Source organism: Podarcis melisellensis (genome assembly GCF_964234715.1).
Source record: "Podarcis melisellensis genome assembly, chromosome: Z".
NCBI lineage: Eukaryota > Metazoa > Chordata > Lepidosauria > Squamata > Lacertidae > Podarcis > Podarcis melisellensis.
This window is the reverse complement of record NC_138547.1, coordinates 44,156,387-44,179,715: the sequence shown is the minus strand read 5'-3', so window position 1 is coordinate 44,179,715 and position 23,329 is coordinate 44,156,387. Positions and strand designations below refer to the sequence as shown.

At 44.3% G+C, this 23,329-nt stretch overlaps 2 long non-coding RNA genes across 2 annotated transcripts in view; both read left to right on the top strand.

Annotated features, from left to right (window-relative positions):
- LOC309361949 overlaps positions 1-23,329 on the top strand; it is a 393,142-nt gene that overhangs the window by 83,441 nt on the left and 286,372 nt on the right. The window lies entirely within an intron of this gene.
- On the top strand, positions 8,161-9,898 carry LOC309361703. Its single transcript, XR_014164593.1, has 2 exons — positions 8,161-8,671; positions 8,943-9,898. It is a non-coding gene; the product is annotated as an uncharacterized lncRNA (long non-coding RNA).

Genomic DNA, 23,329 nt, shown 5'->3' with positions numbered 1-23,329 from the left:
ATCATAAAAGCCTTTTTTTAAAATAAGGTAGCGAATTTAAACCACACTTCAACTTTTCATGGTTGGAATTTGGGCGGGTGTGTGTGTGTGAGAGAGAGGCTTATATTCAGGCCAAAACAGTAAATAAACAAAAAAACCTCCCCTATACAGGATTGCCTTCAGACAGCTCAGGGTCAGATAACTCCATGCCCTCCAACATTTCTCCAGTGAAAATAGGGACATCCTAAGGAAAAGCAGGACATTCCGGGATCAAATCAGAAACCAGGATGGCTTCTCTAAATCAGGGATGTCCCTGGAAAATAAGGACACTTGGAGGGTTTAAGATATAATTAGATATCATGTTGGGTTTTTTAAAAGAAATCAATAACTGGCATGGGGTGAGTGCTTTTCACAGTGGGGAATTTGGATCACAGTGCATGGGAAAGTTTAACCCTTCCCTGACTACCCTGAATCCCATCAGCATCCCACCCAGCCATGAGCCTTTAAAAAAAGTTGACACCGGTAGGCCCCCTACTGCTGACTGAAAGTGGTATAAAATCAATACAATTTGATGTAAATCTGTTTTCAAATGAAAACTTGATGGTTTTAGCTTTGAAAGATGCATGTGAATATAGGAACTCTGTATATGGCTGATTTCAGAGAGCACATTACAGCGGTACCTCAGGTTACATACACTTCAGGTTACAGACTCCGCTAACCCAGAAATAGTACCTCGGGTTAAGAACTTTGCTTCAGGATAAGAACAGAAATCGCACGGCGGCGGCATCGTGGCAGTGGGAGGCCCCATTAGCTAAAGTGGCACCTCAGGTTAAGCACAGTTTCAGGTTAAGAACAGACCTCCAGAATGAATTAAGTTCTTAACCCGAGGTACCACTGTGTTTTGTATTCCTAATTTGAAGCCCTGATGATCAGCTGATTATTGGGGCTTCAAAGTGCCATGCACAGCTCTCAGCTAATCACCACTTTTCATCACTTTTTGCCTCTACTTGTTCATATACTTCAGTCTCTCCTTCCTGGAAAATAAATAAAGAAAGAAGAAAGTATATTTCTGGTATGGGTTTTTGTTCTACATTTTCCATGGAATTTATTAATCAATTCTTCGCTCTCCTTATTCCCCCTTAAGTGCACCTTTAACTCCCTTGTCAATCTATCCACCTCACTGCTTTTTTCTGTTTCTGAAATATGTAAATATTTTTTCATGTATATTGTTGATCTTGATGTTTGTCTTGATGTACCGTATTTTTTGCTTTATAGGACGCACTTTCCCCCCTCCAAAAATTAAGGGGAAATGTGTGTGCGTCCTATGGAGCGAATGCAGGCTCCTTGGCTTAAGCGATAGCAACGCGAAGCCTCCGAAGCGCAGAGGGAGCGCTCCCAGTCCCACCAGGAGATGCTGGGGACTGAACCTGATGCCTTCTGCATGCTAAGCAGTTGTTCTACCACTGAGCTATGGCCCTAGCTCACAATATTGCTGTCAGGATAAAATGGAGAAGGTGGAGGCTGAAGTGTGTATGCTCTGTGGAGGAAAGGTGGGATGGAAGTATAAGAAGGAATAAACTAGCCTATAAGTGAATAAACTACAGTATATTTTTAACTTACTCTCCTAATAATTTATATATAAATTATAAAAGTGGTAAAAAAAATTGTTAAATAAAAGAAGAGGAAATGTTCAGACTTTCAAACAGTATGTTATGCCTGAGCCTTCGTTGCTGAAACTCCCAACAGCATTTTCATGCTCACAAACACCTGATGAAGGAACCATTGTGACATAACCCATTCAAGCAGAGTGAAGGGGCAACAGGCTGTCAACAGTGGCAGTAGTTGGGGACTCCCATCTATTAAAAAGCCACAGAAAGTCTTTTCATACTGCCTGAGGAATTAATTCCTTATTTAACGTTCATAATTGCTGGATTGATTTAACAGGACTGGAGCTAACATTTGCTTGGATTTGGCACCATTGATAGGGAACTGCCTGCTGCATCCTCCGCTTTGAAGTCACCCTGGTCTTTGGGCCTCCAGCACCTTCTTCAGCATGTCCAACCCATCTAAGAGGCGTATGATACTGGTGTTTCACTGGGTTAGGAAGAAGCCCCTGACAGAGAAGCCGTGCTCTACCATCTCGGCCAGACCTTCTGCCTCTGCACTGGCTTCCAACACTCCTCACGTTTCACCCTACTTCACGGGGAGCAAGACACAACCCGCTCCGCTCAGGAGGTTCAGCAGGCGCAAGGTGCTGCGATTGCTGAATCTCACCGACCCGAAGTTTTTAAGATCTGTCATTGGCAGCGTTGGCCGGAAGAGAGCCCGCAGGCGTGGCAAGCAAAAGAAGACTCCAGCGGGAACAGGAAAAGGGGTGAGGGCTAGGCTAGAGGCAAGAAGGCTCCAAAGCTATTTGCGGGGTGGGATTGCTTTGGAAGATGCCTTCTCACAATCTCTACCCTTGAACCACGTAAGGACATAAGAAGTCCCTACTGGATGAGGCCACATTGGCCTGTCTAGTCCAGCATCCTGTTCTCACAGTGGCCAACCAGAGGCCTGTGGAAACAAGAGCATTCTGTATTCCCTTCCTGCATCTTCCAGCAACTACTATTCACAAACGTTACTGCCACTGACTGTGGAGGTAGAGCATAGCCATCGTGCCTAGTGGCCATTGATAGCCTTTCCTGCATAAAACCATCCACGTTGGTGGCCGTCACAGCTTTCTGTGGGATTGAGCTTCCAGAGGGGTAGCTGAGCATGCCTGGTGCTGGAAAAACAGGCATTAAAAGCACATTTCTCCCAAAGAATCCTGGGAATTGCAGTTTGTAAAGGGTGCTACAAATTGTAGCTATGTGGTAGAAGGGTAATCTACAGTTCCCAGGATTCTTACAGGGGAAAAGCGATAATGCTTTTAATGTATGGTGTGTACACAGCCTGAAATTAGCTCCACCAGCTCCGTAATACTAGAGCAAAGATTATAATGCATATTGTTGTTGTTGTTGTACTTTTATAAATATTATAAAACTCATTCCTGCAAGCCATGTAGTCTGGAATAAACTCAGTCACCCCTCCCATCATTAATTGTTTCTACTAGGTGGGGAGGGGTGTTGGATCTGCTTCCCTGCCTTGAAGAAAGGCGCACGTCAGATGTGTGCCCAGACCTGGCCACGCTTTGCAAGAGAGGTGTGTTGGTTCAAGGTGGCCACGCTGCCTGCAACTTGCACTCCTTCCTGACGTGTCTTCCCCAAACCCCTTCTTCCAGAGGCTGCGTTGAAGTTTTCCATCACGTGGAACACAAACTCACGGAACTACCTCAAGGCTCAGGCAGTGGTGGAAACCCTCCTCAAGCATGAGACGCCAGAGAGCCTCTTGCAATACGAAGGGATCAAAGCAGCTGTGGAGTCTCTCCTACCATACACGGCACTTCCAGAGGCTGGGCCGGTTACTGCAGGTCTCCAAGTTCCTTGATTTCATGTGACAAAACATGAAGTTGCCTGACGCCGCCAAGTGGGACGAAGAGATGGACACAAAAATACGGTACTGCACACAAAAAAGCTGCACACAAAAATACGGTACTCCTCACACTCTTTCCCCCCATCCCAGTTTGCATATTTTTTATTAAAGTTTCTGTTCCTATTTGTTCTTTTAATTTGGGTGTGATTTCCATTTCCTGAAGTGAGCCTTTATTTGTTTATTTGTTTGTTTGTTTGCTTGCTTGCAACTGCTTCACTGATTCTGCTCATTAACCATGCTGGCATCCTCTCAGACTTGGTGGTACCTTTTCTGATCTGCAGTATTCTTTCTATCTGGGTGTTCTCATTATTGTGGCTTTGCCCCAAGCCTTCTGGAGAGATGAATTATATTACCCCATAGCTTTGCCAGCAGGGGTCTACAGTGCAGTGTTATGTTATTTGAAACAATTTGTAATGCTTTTCCAAAAAAACAAAAACAAAAAACCAATAAACAAATAAGGGAAAAGTTTAACATCTACTGTGTTCTTGTTTCATTGCACAGAATCACAGGTGGTCTAATTTAAAGGGGGGAACCTTGTGACAATAATTTGTATTCATGGGGGCATAAATTAGTGGTGATTCATTTACAAAACGGCATTGGAAACAGGAGTGTGCCTTATTGGAGGGACTTTATGGCTTCCTCCAGATTCCATTTGCAAGGTGTAATTGTTTGTAAACTTATTATAATTGCTTGCAAGGTTATCAGCCGACTGAAATGGCAGCTTTATTAGACAGCAATCTGCCTGTAAAAGTCATCCCTGCTGTTATTGTGAAAAGGTAACAGAAAATGTTTTTCCCTCTGCCTTTAGGTTTCCTTGCCTTTCTCCCTTAGCAATTATGAATGAAGCATCATTTCCAGATAACACACATAATTGTCACAATTATCCAAAATGGCTCCTCATAAATGTTCTCAATGTGAGGGGGACTAATCTTCATAATTTGGTTTATTTATGGTGTGTGAATTCTCCCTCCCCTTGGTGCTCATGAACTTATAACCAATTGATGCTACAGGCTGCAGAACAAAACGGTAGTCAATGTTCTATTGACATTGTTAGCATAGCTATATCAACACTGTTAATGGGAAGTTTGCCTTTCTTGTGGGCAATGCAGAGTTAAAAGGGCCCCCTAAGACATCATTTGAAAATAAAACCAAGAGGCATAAGCTCATTAGGACATGACAGATGAACACAGTGGCCAGGAATAGTGGTTTCCTGGGCCAGATATCCTTTTTCTCAAGATAGGGATGGATGAGTTGACAAGTTTCATCTCCTGGCCTTCTCCTTCCAAACTAAGTTTTGAGAAATGTGTTTTGCATCCCTGGCAATGATTATGGCAAAAGTGGGGTGTAATTAAACTTTAGGGTGGACTTTTTTTGCTGGATCATAATTTAGAACACATTAAATTTTAGGAGATGAAGCCACAAGATAATCTGCTAGAAGCATTGGATAGTATTTGCACTCTGTTGCCATGTGGAGAGTTGTGAAGCTCCATAAATGTTTCTTCTATTAACAATAAGATAATGCCGCTCGTATGATATCCTTGTATCCGTTTAATAAATTAAAAAATATATACTGTGCCCTATAGTTATCTTTGTAGATAGTATTCTGCTGCTCTTCAATATTTATGAAAGATATAACAAGAAATCCAATGGAGAGCCATTTTCCCTACTTTCTCGTTGCTTTTGAAAGTAAGTCTGATAGGAACCAATTCTAATGCAAAAATGTTCATTTAATTAACCCCCTAGCACTGGAATGATGAACCAGTGTCACTCCAAATGTTGGACTGTAACTGCCACTCATCTATGACCACTGGCCTGGTGGAAAGTGTTGATAGGAAGGCAAACATCCTATAAAATTCATGGTAACTTTTGCATTTATTACATGTTCCCTAACTGCCTAGGTCTAGGACCACTTTATGGACCTACTGTTCAGGAGGAAAATTGTGCTAAGATAGCAGATGATGGTGGAAACAAATGGGAGCAAACATAACCTTTAAAAGCTGAACATCTTATCAAATTAATAGTTGCTTTTTTCCAGGAAATCCTCACACATGCCATAGTTCAAATGGGAGACCATTCTGCACAGCTCTGGTCTTAATGTTGAAACAGTCCTCTAATGGGGACAATATATGCTTAGCCTCCCTGTCCACTCACAGGCATTTTACATTTGCTGCAGAATGAAGCAGTAGAATTCTGGACTATACCTATCAGATTTTTCAATGCTCCGTTATGGTAAAGCGTGTTCTCCTTCATGGAGAGCACATGTTGCGGTGGGGCCACCAGGACACTCCAAAGTTGGGGGCGGGCTAACTGATCGTTGGCCACTGATGCGATTGGGGCTTCCCTTGTTGTTGGGAGGAAATTAATGTTGCCATTTATTGATTGACAGCCAGAAATGCTAAAACTCCTTGCACGAGGCCAGGGCTTCCTCTTTTCGCCCGTGCAGCGGATTGATCACAGCGAAGGGAGACGGTTGTATTTTTCTACAAATTACCTTGTGTCTTTGGCCTGCTTTAATTGCGTTACCTTCTATTTAATTGATATTTTAGTCCTATTAAATTTTCTTTTTCCTGTGTAATATTTTCTTTTACTTTTACTCTGCTTTCCCCTTTGGTCTTTTAATTCCCCCCTACCCCCCCTTCCCCCCCCAGCTTACCTTAATGTTGAAGCCTCGGCCTGGCCTTGGGCGGGCATTTTTCGGCGGCGCCTGGTGCCTCCGGCCTTGCCAGGCCCTTAGGAGACCTTGCTGTGAGCTCCCCCCGCCCTATTCCTTCAAGGGCCGCTTTGGGCCTTGTTAGCCTGGCAGGCCTTCCCTGCGAAGCAGCGAGGCCTGGTGTCTGCCAGGGCTGCAGGGAGGCAGGCATGGCCTCATTGGGGCCTGGGAGCAGGCCCCCTTGTGATCACCACCTTCCCTGCTTCTTTTTGGCGGGAGCGCCATTTTTGAGGCCTAGTTTGCTGGGGTACTGCAGCTCTTGTTTTTATTGCATTATTTTAGGCCGACATTGCAGCCTGTGTAATTTAATTGTAAAGAGAATATTTTAGAGACGAGCCATTGTGGCTTAGTGGCTAGAGTGCAGGACTGGGTCCTGGGAGACAGGGTTCATATACCTCACTTAGCCATTGTTATAACAAAACAAACCAAAAAAAAAATTGGGCTTCTTGAGGGGGTGCTTCCCTCTAAAAGGCCAAGCAGGGATACCTGGACAGGTGGTGGGCTGCCTCAAGTCTGTTACCTCATTGGAAACATTTATATCTGGCCTAGCAGGTGATCCTAGGGCTTTGCTCAAGAATTCGATAACCTCTGGCAGCAATTTCCGGCCTGAATAGCGTCCCCATGTGGTGCACAAAGCATTGGTTTCACCGGTTCCTCACATTGTTTAGTTTTTTGCAGACTATGGCAGGGCCTTTGCAGATGCCTCCAGAGCTGGTCTCTCCTGCAGAGGATGACTTGCTGATGCCCCAGGTGCCTTCTTCCAGAAGGAAGCTCTTCGGAGGCGGCAGTCCAGGAGGAGCCCAAAAAGGAGCAGGGATGATGCTTACACTCCTCACAGGTACTTCATTCCTGGGCTCTGATGACGATTAAGATGTCACCTTGGACCTCTATGGGGTCAGGGTGAGGCTGTCCCAGGTCTTTAAGGATCATCCTGGTTAGCTCAGCGGGTCAGCACGTGGTGCCAGTAATGCCTAGGTTGCAGGATTGGTCCCTGTATGGGACAGCTGCATGCTCCCCCATCGTTCTACCTGGACAAAAGCCAGGTTGCAGGGGGCCGGGCAGAGGGCCTTCTCGGTGGTGGCACCTGTCCTGTGGAGAGCCCTCCCACCAGATGTCAACTACCAGACATTTAGAAGACATCGGAAGGCAGCCTTATTTAGGGAAGCTTTTAATGTCTGATGCATTACTGTATTTTAATATTTTGTTGGAAGCCACCCAGGGGAAACCCAGCTAGATGGGCGGGGTATATTTATTTATTTATATTATTATTATTATTATTATTATTATTATTATTATTGAGTAGACAAGAAGATTGTTGGTGTCCCTTCCAACTCTACGATTCTATAAGTAGCAATTCACTGTGATGGGAATGTTAGACGCAGGGCTGCCATCATCCCCACAGCTTGCTGGGATCGCAGGGATGGGGACGTGTGGACCACTTGCGCAGCTCCACATTTCAAATGGAAATTCCCTGAGCAGTAGAACCTGAAACTGGTGTGCAGGAAGCTGGCCCGGTGACAGCTTTATTGTTTAAGGGTTTCTGGATAGCGTCAGCCCTGTAAATTTTACACATCATGTTGGCAGCACAAGGTGCCCCCTGCCCAAGCGGGGGCTGGGAGCTGGCAAGCAATAGCTCCTTATCTCTGGCCCATATTCCCATAAAATTATCTCCCTTGAAAGCCTGGCTAAAAGGTATCTAGATGGGCCAGCGACTTTGTGCTTGTGGGAAGGGTTTTCTCAAGGTTTAGGCTTTTTTAGCCAGTGGCTCGAAATACAGCAAATCAAAAGTCAGTTAGAGAGCCACCTAAGGTAGCCAGAAAGAAGGTTAGGAAGCATTGGAACGTATGGTGGGACCCTTAAGAAAGCCCCATATAATTCCATCTGATCCTTATTTATCGCATCCCAAAGGCACCTCAGTGAATGACGCTATTCTTAAGGAATTGTTTCGCGAAGGAGCAGGCGGTTGAGCTTACCACAAAATTGGAAGAGGTGCCTTGTTAGCAATATGCTATATTGAATTGACTGTTAGGCTGCTGCTGGTTCACCCGCAATTTTAAGTGGTTGGGCTTTAATTGGGATGGGGCTCCTTATATTGATAAGGCGATGCCGATGGGTTGCGCAATAGACTGTGCAGCACTCAAGTCCTTTAGCGCCTTTCTGGATTGAACAGTGTGAGTCTATACTCATTTAACCGGGGGTACCATTTTTTGGATTATTTTACTGGCTGGTTCATGTGACACCAGCCTCTGTAGGCTTGCTAGACACCCTTTATTCCTCTGAGGAGCTGGGTGTTTCATAGGCAGTAACGTATTTGGGGGTTAGCTGGATACCGTTGCTCAAACATCTGCTTGCCTGTGGTGAAGCTGTTTGCCTTCAAGGAAGTTATTCTTGTTATACTTCTTCTGAAGCAAGTGTTGCTTTGTCAAATCCTATCATTTGCTAGGTCAGTTAAATTTTGCACGCAGGGTGGTTGCTCCAGGCTGCCCCTTCCGTTCCTTCTTGGCCAGGTTGTCTCATGGCCTGGGGTCCCTTCTTCATCATGTACACTGGCCTTGAGCCTGGCAGGGCAAGCCAATCATTATTTAGGGATCCAGAGGGATATTGTTGCTCAAACATACCGCTTGCCTATGGAGAAGCTGTCTGCCTGGAATGAAGTTATTTTGTAATACTTCTTCTGAAGCAAGTGATGCTTCATCAGATCCGATCTTCCTGGGTCATTTATAATTAATCTTGCATGCAGCTTGGTTGTCCCAGGCTGCCCCTTCCGTTCCTACTTGGCCAGGCTGCCTGCGGCCCGAGGTCCCCTTACCTTCGTGTACGCTTACATGGCAGGATACCTTGAACCTGCACAGCGATTTTCAGGTTCATGCTGATGCTGCTGGATCTTTGGCCTTTGGTTTTTATTTCAGGTGCTGCTGGTGTGCAAAGCCATGGCCTCAAGCCTAGTGTGGTGAGGCTGCCATGTGACCTAACTTTGCTTGAGTTTTCCCCATTGTAGTAGCAGTTCACATCTGGACCAGGAGTTCAGTGACCGTCAGATCTGCTTTTGGTCAGATAACCAGGCAGTGGTGAGCATCTTGGCAGAACAGTCCACATGCTCCAGCAGAGTCTCCGCCCCTCCGCTCATGCTTTTGAGCTGTACTGCTTAAGGTTTAATATTGTGCTTGCTGCTCACCTGTTTACGGGATCCTCTAATGATATTGCTGACACTCTATCCCATTTTCAGATGGAGTGCTTCAGATCCTGGGCTCCAGACACTCAGCTATTGCCGGACTTTTCCGGACCACCTGTTGCACTTTGACAACAATTAGTAATTACAGGGAGTAGCAGCTTCCATTCCCCTTCTGCATTTTAGCTCTTATGAGAAGGCCTGGACTGATTTCTTAGGGTTTTAGTTGACAGCCCTTGGCCTTCAGAGGAACTTGCCCCCATACGCTGAGCAGATCCCGCAGGATTTGGCCCACCTGCTACAGATTGGATGTGCTGAAAAAACTATCAGAATTCAGTCTGCTGCAATGTCTGTTATAGTGAAGCTTAATTTTCAGAGACCCTTGAAAAAGCTTTGTCGTGCACAGGGCCTTGGACGGTTGGAATAGGCTCCAACTCCATAGGATGGTGCACCTCTTCCAATTGGGCCAAGTGGCCAGGACGCTCAGGATCCAACCGACAGCCATTTCCTTTTTCTGCAAAGCCTTTTTTAATAAAGACAAATTTCTTTAATAAAGAAATTTGTGGTGTGCAAGGCTGGGGTAGGCTGGGCACTCTATACCCTGTGGTAAGGAAGCCTATAACTTTTGATTTGCTGACCAGCATGCGCTTAAAGTTGAGGAGCATTTGCTGGTTCAAATATGTAGCACGGCTTTTTTCAGCTGCCTTTTTGGCGCCCTGAGGGTAGGTGAGGTGGTATTGGAGTTCACCTGCGGCAGAGAGTCAAGGGGACTGCTTTTGTAGGACATAACTTTATCCCCTTCGGAGGTGGTCCTGTTTATCCGGAATTTGAAGACAGACCAGTTAGGCAGGGGTGCCACTCTTAGGCTGCCTGCCACTGGGAATAAGGGTCCTTGCCCGGTGGAGGATACCTCCAGGTATTTGGATCTCAGGCCACGGGGGGAGGGTCCATTCCTTATTCATGAGGATGGCGCCCCATTGGCTAGGCATCAATTTGCTAAGATGATGCGGAAAGCGATTGCAGCTTGTGGTTTGAAAGCAGCAGGTTACGCCCCTCATTCTTTCCGCAATGGTGCTGCCACTACAGCAGCTCATTGGGGACTGTCTGTAGAAAGAATTAAGAACATGGGCCTTTGGAAGTCGAATGCATTTTGTGGATATGTGCATAGCCATCGTTGATCACCCATACTTAATTTTGCTTCTCTTCTCTTAGGTGTGGCTGCTGTTCGCATTGGTGGGCCACAGCATTGTCTACTGGGCCGGTATCAGAGCAAGGGAGTCTAGACTTGGACTCAGTCTTGGCCTTCCTCAACACACGCAAGTGTCTTGGCTGTCCAGGCGTGGAATGCTGTGGGCCGAATTGCTTCCCCTTGTTCGGAAGCATGTGAGGTTGGAGGGGCCCCCTACAGCTATCGTGCTGCAGTTAGGGGGAAATGATCTGCCTGCCACGGACTGTTGTTCTTTACGTTTTACAGTTCAAAAGGACCTGGCTGAGTTGGCAGAGTTTTTACTGGGTGTGAAAGTTTTTTGGTCCCAGTTGCTGCAGAGGCGCACCTGGTGTGGCAGTCACTGTCCAGCTGCCACTGAAGGAGCCAGAAAGCGCGTTAATAAGGTGGCAATGAAAACAGTCATTGCTCATGGTGGTTCTGTGATTGCGCACCCCAATATCACCTTCAAGGAGGCCGTCCTTTTCAGGGACGATGGTGTGCATCTTTCCCCGTTGGGAAATGACACAAGGTTAAATTCTGTTGTGTTGGGTTTGAAGGTGGGGTTGCAGCTGTGAGTGGTTGGCGGCGAGCTTGAGTGCTCGGTGGCGGTTAGGCATTGGTTTATGGTTTGGTTGGTTGAGGGGCATGGATTGGCTGTGCCTGCCCCTCTAATGCTGCTGCTGCAAGGGATTCCGTTAAAGGAATTGGGGGCTAACTATTGCTTGTCCACTCTGTCTAGGGGGCTCGGGCCATAGCAATGAGCTCCTGGTTGCATTTGGGGTGAGGGCAGGTTCCCTGCTCCGCGTAACCCCCAAGTGTATTCCCCCATTCTGACTTTCGCATCGTGCGGAATGTCAGTCTGTCTCCCATGGTGGGGGCAGATAGTCGCAACCAATGCCTAAGCAACCACTCTCAAATTTGTATTTTAATAAAGTTGTGGCCAAAATTATGCCAAAAACCTTAAACAAAAATTCTGTGTGATGTGTGAGTTATTGGGGTGGACCTGGGGACCTCGACACGCAATGATTCCCTGTATGCAGTGAGACAACATGTCATGGAAAAAGCTATGCTTAAACTGGCAACCAATCTCTTTTTCAGTGAATTTTCAGTAGTCACAGATTAGGCCAGACATTCTAAAATGGACTGGATGTTTGGTGCCAGGTTCTGCTTTGCCAACTGTTGGCCTCCGTGACTTCTGCCCTATCAGCCTCAATGTGCAGCAGCCAACACTGAGCATGTGAGAACATATTCACCATTCGGTAAACACAAGGAATAATTTTGTACAAAGTGTTCACATGCTTCTGATGAATGATTTCTCCCACACCCTGAAAAAAAAGTCCAACTGTCACTCTGATATTGCACCATAAACCTTGCCTGGAGTTGTAGGAATGTTGTTTTTTTTTACAGTGGAATAGAATTTGACGTTTTAATAAAGAGGAAGGGTGATATTAAGTTGTAGTCAGCAGACTGCATGAGCATAAAGCTGGCTATGCAGAGAAGATTATTAGGCTTTTCCTTCTGGCCTCTATAGCTCTGAGTTTAGCAATCAGGAGATTGATTGAGTTCCCAGACTTCATCCATATATATATGGAATATAGTGCTTGGGATTAATTCAGTTCAATAATTGACTACATTTTGCTGCTTGAATATATTTGAGTATTGTGGGTGACACAAAGCCTAATAAAAGAAGACAGTGACAGTCAAAAAACAGTTAAAATGACGACGATCAAAGTATAATGATGCCACTCAGGACTAGATAATGTAGGGTTTGGTGCGGTCACATCCACACATACATTTAAAGCAGTGTTATATCCCTTTGACTGTCATGACTTTCCCCAAGAGAATCCTGGGAACTGCATTTTCTTAACCTGTAGCTCTGTGAAGTGTAAACTACAGTTCCCAGCAGTGCTATTTTTCTAGAAAAAGAGGTGCCGGAACTCATAATGAACACCTCCCTTATTCTCTTAGAATGGCAATGGTGCCCACCTGAGAGGTCCTGGAACTGAGTTCCGGCTGAAAAGAATGAAAGCCAAATGTTGTCATGTGACAAAGACACATGAGAGCAGAAGCAGCAGAGCAGGCTGGGAAATGCTGGGACTGCACAGTCATTTGGACCTATTATTCATTTGGACCTATTATTATTCAGGCCTGCTAACTGTTGAGTCACTCTGAAATGTGACTTAGCAGCCAGTTTCTCTCTGAGCCAGCTCTTATTCTTTCACTTAAAAACTCTGCATTATTAATTTACGCTGCACGTCGAATGTATGGTGTGGATGTTGGGGAAGGGAAATCAAATGGCGTAGCTGGAATTCTGGATAGAAAGCACTCCAAGAAGCAGCATAAGAACCTAATGTGTACCTGCTGGATCAGACCTATGGCCCATCTAGCATCCATAGTGATCAACCAGATGTCTGTGGGAGACCTGAAATCTGGACCTGAATGCACTCTGCCCACCTGCAGTTCCCAGCGACTGGTATTCAGAGACCTTTGACAGTGGAGGCAGAACATAGCCATTGTGTCTATAGCCACTGAGAGACTTTTCCTTCATGAAGTTGTCTAATCCTCTTTTATAGCCACCCAAATTGGTGGCCATCATTGCTTTCTATGGCAGAGAGTTCCATTAACTATATGGTGCAAAGAAGTATTTTCTTTTATCTGCCCTGAATCTTCCAGAATTCAGCTTTAATGGATGCCCATGATTCTAGTTTTTTGAGAGAGGGACAAACACCTTTCTCTATCCAGTTTTTCCATCCTATGCAGAATTTTATAAATTTATATCACATCACCTTTTACTCACATTTCCCCCTCTAAATTAAAAAGTCTGAACTGTTGCATCCTTCCCACCCCTTTGATTATTCTGGTTGTCCCCGTGTTGAAGGCTCGACTTCATTCATTTTTAAGACCATTTATGGTAGAGGTCAGCAAAAATTTGTGCCTCGTTCTGGTAAATTCTACAAATGATTTATATACAAATGGAAGTTTTGTAATTTAGTTTTGCAGTTCTCCTGGATAACCTGGAACTCAGGATATAGCAGAACTGTGGGACACAGCAAGACAGCCAGTACCTTCAATAGATGATTGGAAATAGAGTAAACAATCTGAACAGCTTTTGAAATGTGTTTTTTGATGGGAGCAGCAACAGCAGGGAGGTCAACCATTTGCATGCGCATTTCCATCTGTTGAATCAGAATGTGAATGTATACACTAAAATACTCACCCATTATAAGACAGCCAGTGTGACATTGTGGTCTGGGTGCTAGACTAAGGCTGCAGAGACCTAGGTTCAAATCTTGACTCAGCAATGAAACTCACTGGACCAGTCCTTGGACCAGTCAACCTCACAGGGTTGTTGTGAAAATGAAATGAAGGCAGAGGAAGAACAATGTATGTTTCTGATAGCTCTTGGAGGAAAGGCATGATATAAGCATTTTAAATAAAATAGCAATACATACATTTGAAACAACAACAACAGAAATAGAGGAAGCAACTTTTCATGAACATGGGATTTTGAAATTGCTCCTTTATCTTCACATGAACTGTTCCCTGTTTGTGTAATCTGGTTCCATTATGACAGATTCACAAAGCAAGTATCATATGAAGAACAGTCCATAATACGTATAAGGAATATATCTTACCAAATACAGTATAAGGAATAATCTTGCCAAATACAGTAGTACCTTGGTTTTCAAACTTAATCCATTCTGAAAGTCTGTTCCAAAACCAAAGTGTTCCAAAACCAAGGCACACTTTCCCATAGAAAGTAGTGCAAGATGGATTAATCCATTCCAAACTTTTAAAAACAACCCCTAAAACAGCAATTTAACATGAATTCTACTATCTAATGAGACCATTGATCCATAAAATGAAAGCAATAATCAGTGTACTGAACTATAAAATAAATAACAGTATTGTAGATGATAAAAATTAAAATTGTTATTTTTCTTTACCTGCACTGATGATAGTCATTGTTTGAATGGGGGGCTTTTATCCATTTCTGCAGTCACACAATCAATCAGTAGCTGAACTGGGTTCCACACAGTCACCAAAGCAAATTAACTGAAAAAGCCTCAAAAACAAAAACACAAAATAAATAGCAAAAACAAAAGCGTCAAACTTAATCCATTCCGGAAGTCTGTTAGACTTCCCAAATGTTTGAAAACCAAGGCGCAGATTCTGATTGGTGCAGGTGCCCCGGAAACAATAGCTGACAGCCGCATTGGATATTTGGCTTCCGAAAAACGTTAGAAAACCAGAACACTTCCGTGTTTTCAGCGTTTGAGAACCAAGGTACCACTGTAAAGGTATTTTCTTAATAGCACAACACACTCATTCTTAAAAGGGGTGGGGGGTGGGACTCCTATTCTGATGGTGATAATCTTAACACATTTTGCAACTGCAGAAGAATGAGCCTAATAAAATTCCTAGTTTGGGTGTAAGCACACTCATTTTTTAATTCCACAGTGCTATGATGCTGCTCCAAAGTGTCACCAAAAATAAAAGGCATCATAAATAACATTTGCAAGAAATTTCAAGCTGAGCATCAGAATGAAGAGGAAATAGCATTAAGCTATGCATCAACAAGGCATGGATTCAAGATTGCATCACAAAATGTACCAGCTCTGTCTCTTCCTTTTCTTTCTTTCTGCGAGAGCTCAGCCTACAAAAATGTTGAACAGACAACACCTGGCTCTTCCAAATGACAACTACCTCCCATACTAGATTATTCAGGCTTTACAGAAGCACTTAACTGGCTGCTACCCCATCACCATTGACCAAGGTGAAGTGTTGTTATTCACTTCTTGGGGGTAGAGGGATAAAGTCTCATATCTAGAGCATTGAGCTGAATCCTACAGATAATTCTCTTAATTGTTTTGGACATGTGACTTAAGACTCGTCCACACTGCCACTTGTCCCGTGCATAGAAAGCATGGGTCCAAGCGGTTTTTCATTTGCCCTTTCTCTGGAAAACCCTTTTTAGAACAAATATAAATCTGCAGGAAAATCAATTTTTGTTTGCTCTGATTCAGCAGTAATCAGCAGGTTTGCTCATGGTGGGACAGGTGGTGGGACGAGTGGAAATAAGGATGAGCCCTTAATTTTTTGAGGAACATGAATGCTTTACAGGATGATCACAAGATTGCATGCCTATTTCTACCTACAACTTCCTCTTCTTATCAGCAGCTAATTCTAGCCACGTTGGTGTACATCCAGTGTTGGAGGCAGTGAGAATACAAGTTGCTGGAAATCATGTGGAGAGAGTGCTGTTTGCACTCAGGTCCTGCTTGCGGGTTTCTCAAAGGCATCTGGTTGGCCACTATGAGAACAGGGTGCTGGACTAGATGGACCACTGGCTGGAAGCAGCAGGGGTCTGCTTATGTACTTACAGCATGTTTCCTGCAGCATCTCTTGGAAAGCTGGACAATGGTAACTCTTCCTCTTTCCTCCACCTCTTTAAAGGTAAAGGTAAAGGTACCCCTGCCCGTACGGGCCAGTCTTGACAGACTCTGGGGTTGTGCGCCCATCTCACTTAAGAGGCCAGGGGCCAGCGCTGTCCAAAGACACTTCCGGGTCACGTGGCCAGCGTGACATCGCTGCTCTGGCGAGCCAGAGCCGCACACGGAAACGCCGTTTACCTTCCCGCTGGTAAGTGGTCCCTATTTATCTACTTGCACCCGGAGGTGCTTTCGAACTGCTAGGTTGGCAGGCGCTGGGACCGAGCAGCGGGAGCGCACCCCGCCGCAGGGATTCGAACCGCCGACCTTTCGATTGGCAAGTCCTAGGCGCTGAGGCTTTAACCCACAGCGCCACCTGCGTCCAGGGTTAATTCCAGGTTAGGCCCAGGTAAGCCCAGCCCAGACTCTCCTTTCAGCATAGGCCTACCTACCACTTTTAACAGGACAGTCCTCTATCAGTGGGAAAGGAAAAAAAGAAATGAACTAATATTAATAGAAGAAACCAACACTTGCCTCCTCTGTGCTTTCTCTATTTTTCTTGTGCTGTTCTTCCTCACTGCTTCAGGCAGCAGTGCTCTCCCAACCCACTGAGTCTACTCTGCTAGGAGCAGGTTTGGGGCTTAAAGATGAAAACTGAAGATTTGGCACCCCTCTTCAGATGTTTGTTTGCCATCTGCAGTATTTGCTACAGGTAGTTTCTGTGAATAACACTTGCTTACACACTTTTTTTCGGAACTTTGCAGGTTTTCCCAAACTTGGCTTTTCTGCTGATTTAATTTGGTTTCATAATATTGTCTTCATCGTTCTTCTTCTTGTTGTTGTTTAGCACTGAGGGCTGTTGTACTGGAATGGTATGCTGATTATTTATTCAGTTACGCATCTGGTGGATGGCCAATCCTTGATCCTGAATTCAACGAGGTTCTTGACAAATGAAGTTAATTCAATTAAATAATGTTTAACTCACAAATCAGCAAAAGCTCAAAGGCTTCTGGGGCAACTTCCTTATCACTAAAATAAGACAGGCCCTACTCTCAGACGTACAACCTAAAAACAAACAGAACATATGAGAAAAATTGATTTGGAGGGAGGAGGAAGAAAGTGAATACAGGTACCTGTTCTTAATTATACATTTTTAATGGCCTGCTGGGGTGGAAACATTCAACGAGAAGGTGCAAAAGTTGCTTTTCTCTCAGGTATTGCTTTTATCCAACCACTTCCTTCATCCACTGCTGCCTCTTGTAAAAACCCTCCTTTGATGAGGTTTACCTTGAGGTCCACCAATGCAGTGTTAATTTGGCTATATCTTAAAGTCTTTTATTACTGTTACCAAGTAAAACAAGTCCAGATCTGCTGCTGCAAAACAGGCATTTTTGCTGTTGTTGTTGTTTAAATTTGTATACCGCCCTTCATTTGAAGACCACAGGATGTTTCACAATATAAAAATACAAAATGAGAATACAAAATACCTAATAAAACAAAAACAAACCAGTAACCCCTCTCCTACAGACACATTTAAAAGGCCATAAAATGTTTGTCAGCCAAAGGCCTGGGTTTTCAACCAGGAGCATAAGGATATGTAGGTGAAGGGCACCTGGCGAGCCTCCCTGGGGAGAGCATTCCACAAAAGGGAACCCTGCAGGAAAGGCCCGTTCTTGTGTTATCACCCTTTGGTCCTTTTGTGCGAAGAACACCCAAAAAAGGGCTTCAAATGATTACCACAGGTTCTGGGTTAGTTTGTATTAGGAGAGGTGGTCCTTGAAGTGCTGCAGTCCTGAGCTGTTTAAGGCTTTATAAATCAAAACCAGCACTTTGAATTGTGCTCAGAAACTAGTTGGCCTGGTGAGCAACCTGTTAAGTATAATTCATTTAATTGAGACTGAAATGAGAATGCCTGTGTATTAGTGAAAAGGTTTAACTAGGGAGGATTCCACTGACGCTAAATTAAGAGCAAGAAGTGGTCTCCGAGCTCCTAAATAGGTTGATAATTAACCATTTTTTTTTTCTGCTAGCTAAAACATGAGTGTTTAACCTTAGATCACATGAGAATTATTGAATTGCAAATTCACCATCTTGGAAGGGTTCTTTGCTCACAGGCTCTGTGGAAGCCAGGATGTGTAAATGCCTCTCCACTAGAATGGGGGAGAGACAGAGTTATGTTCTCAGTCTCAACAGGAATATTATTTCTAAATTATTTCTAAGAAGATGCCAAACATGTGCTGGAAATGTACAAGTTTTGGAATTATTTGGATGTATCATTTAATGTTTCTTTTCTGTTTTTTAAATAATGTTCTGCAAGTAAAGTTTTGAACAATATTATGGGGCTTGACAATGTTTTATTTCTAAAAGGAGCCAGCTTTTATGCATCCAATCCCTTCAAACTGTGCCATATTAATATCTGTAATATAACCTGGCTGCCAAATTCTGCACCAGCTGGAGTTTCCAAGCTGTCTTCAGTGGCAGCCCTATGTATAACGCGTTACAATAATCTAACCTAGAGATTACCAGAGCATAGGCAACAGAAGTGAAACCACCCCTAAGCTATGTACTCGCTCCTTCAGAGCAGGGTGTAACCCCATCAAGAGCAGGCAGTTTCTCATCCATCCAGCATTCCACCATCAGGCCACGAGCACAGCTCTCTGTGTTTAAGATTTGTATGTCTGATTACAGAACAGTGTTTCATCGCTCAGCTATTTAAAAGCCCCTACCATAGCTTGTGTGACAGCTTCTTTTTCTGTTGCTTTGAAGTTTAAACGACAAATACGGGGAGCTGTTTGCTTCCACCACAAGGCCCAAATGTGGCTCTGTAAAACCAAGGGAAAACAACCCGAGCCAATGCTAATGAGTTATCTGTTGCAAAATGTATTTCCACGGTGGATCACCAAGAGGAAAGCTGTACAACTTTATAAACATTTGCATGTACTGCTCCTTGAATATAAGGGTCCCCTCCCTCTCTCCTCTCAGTCTCTCTCTGATTTTCTTTTCATTTTTGGCATGAGGAAACCTGAACCTAAAGGCCAAAAACAGACCTCTGGTTTGGCCCTCAAGGGTCTCCTCAGGCCACACCTTCCTTGAATGCTTTCATTTGGGAGAATGTGTATTTGAGTTGTAATAATGCCTCTTGCTTGCCAGAAGATAGGGTGGTGTGTGAGTTTTGCATGATGCAAAGGAAAGCATCACATCCTTTACATCAGGTCCTGCCCATTTCTCTTATGTGGCCCCCAGAACTTTTTCCAATGTGGTTATGTGGCTCTCTGGGTGAAAAAAATGTCTCCCACCTCTGCTTTAATGTATGCTTGGATTTTGAATGGCTGAAGGAGAAGCCATATGTCAGGCATGGCAGTTTATTTCATTTTCCCACCATTTGCCTGTTAATTTTTGCATTATCATTGAGCTTTCGCATATCATAAAAGCCACTTCTGGAAATACAGCAGAATATGGCTCAAGTTTAGCTCTGATTCCTTTATTATTTATTCATTCCCTCATCCAATGGAAAGAGACAGAATGTCCACTGACTTAATCAATCCAATCCCAACAGTTTTCAATCCCCTGAGTCTTTATATAAAGCCAGAACTTTCATCCTAGAGCTACCTCTATTCTAAGATAATATAATGTGACAGTTATACGGTCAGGCAACCACCTGCTGATCTCCTAATGATGCCTTATACATAAAAATTGAGACAGTTTATATGCAATTAACCTTTTCCATTTACAGTGGTAGCTCGGGTTACAGACGCTTCAGGTTACAGACTCCACTAGCCCAGAAATAGTACCTCGCGTTAAGAACTTTGCTTCAGGATGAGAACAGAAATTGTGCGGCAGTGGAAGGCCCCATTAGCGAAAGTGGTATCTCAGGTTAAGAACAGTTTCAGGTTAAGAATGGACCTGTGGAAGGAATTAAGTTCTAAACCCGAAGTACCACTGTAATACTATGAATTCCCTTACACATTCTCTTAGAAGAAGGACATTTCTGAGGTCTACCTCAGAAATAATAATAATGAAATAGATTTCTCTACACTACTGCTGCAGTCTGGTTGCAAATTTGCATCCTTTATGTCCTTCACAGTGGCCATGAGCTAGCGATACTCTGGGAGAAAAATAGCGGCCACTACAAACACATACAAAGGGGGATAATTTTTAAAGGCAATTCTGCAAAGTTGCCTTCAGAGGGTTGTTTTGTTTTTGCAACAGTGGCAGGGATATTATCAGGGAGGGGGGGGGGGGGAGAGTCCTATAATATTTCAGCTCAATTCCAAATGTAAATAACTGACATGGTTTAGTCAAAGCTAAGGGCTATTATGTTCCCCAGATTTCAGTGGGAGAGAGTGAAGCACATAGTCAACACTGGCTGCAGAGCGGATTTAGGGGAGCCTCGGGGTGCTGCAGGGAACACCACAACTATAATTTAAAATGGAGTGCAAGGAGTATTTGGGGCAGGGAGGGGCAAATTTGGGCATTGCACAGGGCACCACTGAAACTTGAGACTTCAAGGTCTGCTGTTGCTGACTGGTTCATAACCAGAAGTCACCACCAACGTGTTTGTGTTGAAGGCTGAAATATCCCTCATTGCTACTGCTGCAGTTTCTTATATCTATCTGCATATTTAAAAGGAGATGGTAGAAAACAAAATAGAAAAATGTTTAAAAAGTGACAAGCATTTTCACTAAGCTCACATGTAATTCGAAGCACCAATTTTAATGACCGTTTTATTTTCAATGGCTTTCTCCCCACAGCAGGAGGTGTTTACACAGGCTTTATGAACGGAGATAAAGACATTCCGATGATAGTCATTAGAGGCTCATCACACGGAGGCAACTGATAAATATCACAAACAAGCAAATATATAATAAAAGAACAAACAAGCCTAGACTATTATTCTTTTTTTTAAAAAAAAAGAGTATTAAGGAGATCCATGAGGGACATAATCTACCAGTGGCTATTAGTTACAATTAGGACTTCTCAGTTTAGAGAAAAGGCAAGGGTGACAACGTGGTAGAGTTAATAAATTAAGCATAGAGTGGTGAAAGTAGCATGGAGATAAAAGTTAAAGATAAAGTAGCATGGAGAGAAAACTCAATGAACATCCCAAGAAGCTGAATGTCAGAAGATTCATGAGGTTCATAGTTAAATTATCTTCCACAGGTAAGGTAAAAAAAAGGTAAAGGACTGCTGGACGGTTACATCCAGTTAAAGGCGACTCTGGGGTTGCGGCGCTCATCTTACTTTCAGGCCAAGGGAGCCGGCATTTGTCCACAGACAGCTTTCTGGATCATGTGGCCAGCAGGACTAAACCGCTTCTGGTGCAACAGAACACCGTGATGGAAACCAGAGCACATGTAAACGCCGTTTACCTTCCTGCCGGAGCAGTACCTATTTATCTACTTGCACTTTTGGCGTTCTTTTGAACTGCTAGGTTGGCAGGAGCTGGGACAGAGCAATGGGAGCTCACTCCATCGCGGGGATTCGAAGTGCTGACCTTCCGATCGGCAAGCCCAAGAGGCTCAGTGGTTTAGACCACAGCGCCAACCACAGGAGGCAATGATGGCCACCAACTTAAATGCATTTAAAAGAGGATTAAGCAAATGAACAGAGGTCAAGGCCATTAACAGCTGCTACTATGGGAATGTTCTTCCTCCACTCTTGGAAGCAGTATGGTGGGAATCACAAGTGGGGAGAGTGGCACTCATATCAAGCTTGTAGGCTTCCCACAGGCATCTGGTCAGCTGCTGTAAGAAGAGGACGCTGCACTAGGTGGGTCATTGGCCCAATCCTGCAGGGCATTCTTAGGCTTCTACATTCTCAATTAGGAATGTGCAGGGCAGCTTTGGTCCATGCAGCTCACTGCCGTTCAATCATAGGTCTGTCCCACCCCAAACTTTTGTGGACCTAAGCAAATTGTGCATTCTTACTTTAAAAAAGATTACTTTTTTGCCACTAGTCCACAACGAACACACATATCTATATGTATTTCAGGGAAGTAATGAAGATGCGGGGGAGGTCTCCCTCCCTTTAGGAAAACATAATGTAAATTACTGGCCATTTATTTTGAAGGCAATGAGGAGGATAATTCTTTTGGTGAGTTTTGTACTTTGCTGCCTGCATGATCTCTTGGTTATGAACTCATCAGATTGCCTGTCAGCCTAGCCAGCTGCTGAGTATGACAATTGTGGGTTCATAGATCTTTATTACCCAGTAGGTAGCTCTAATTTTATCTGAGTGAAATGGATTTTGAAGATTTAATCCTTCTCAACCCCTTCGGTCCTGTCAAGAGGTTTTTTTTTCTTTCTGCTTGAAGCAGTGGGGGTTCCAGACAACTCTGATTTCTGTGGCAATGACATCACAGACTGGGTTTTTTTGGGGGGGGGGTCTGTGATTGAAAAGCAAATGCAAGGATGGATGGGCACAAGGGAGTTGAGACGGGGTTCATAATGCACCGACCGCTGCAATCTTACAAAAGTTGAACTATTTTTTTTATATAACTATCCTACCCCCACCCTGCACAGCCTGTCTCTAAAAACAGAAGTGTGAATTGGGATTGGGGGGGGGGTTGGTATGAGCAGCATTTTTTTCTGGGGGGAAGCAGGGGTACGCATACCCTTAAACATTTTGTGAATCTCAGTTTGGCCTCATTGAGGGATAGTATTTCAATATGAGTAGGAAAATGAGGGTACCCCTAAACATTTTTTTAGAAAAAAAGCACTGGGTATAAGAGACAGTCTAGAAGCGGGTATTTGCAAGAAAATATGGGAAGTGGGTTTCCACTTCCACCCCACAAATTCTCCATGAAAGCAGTGGCGGAGGAACCCTCTCTGGCACCTGGGGCAGGACGCCAAGGGGTGGGGCAAACCGCCTGGTGGCGCATGTGCAACGTCCGTACAGAGTGTGCACACGCAGCAGCCCGTATGGTCGCTGTGCGAGAGGCAGACCGTACGGTTGCCGTCTAAATGGCACGCCTGTATGGATGGTGTGCAAGAGCGGAAGCCCATATGGACGCCGTGCAAGCAGCGCCCATACTGACTGTGTGTGCCCTCGGCTGCTCTACAGCTGGGGGGGAGGCAGGGGCCATCTTGTCACCCCCCCAGGTGGCACACGGGGCGGACCGACGCCTCTGCCCCCCACTTCATACGCCCCTGCATGAAAGGACCCTATGCAGTTTTGTTCCTTATTTATTTTTAAATGCTACTTACTTAATCTCTTCCTCATTGCTCATCCCTGAATTTTTTAACAGTTTGTTTTTTAAAAAAAGATTTGAACCTGGGGTTTGACAGCATTTTGGGAAGGGTCCAAGCACACCTCTTCAG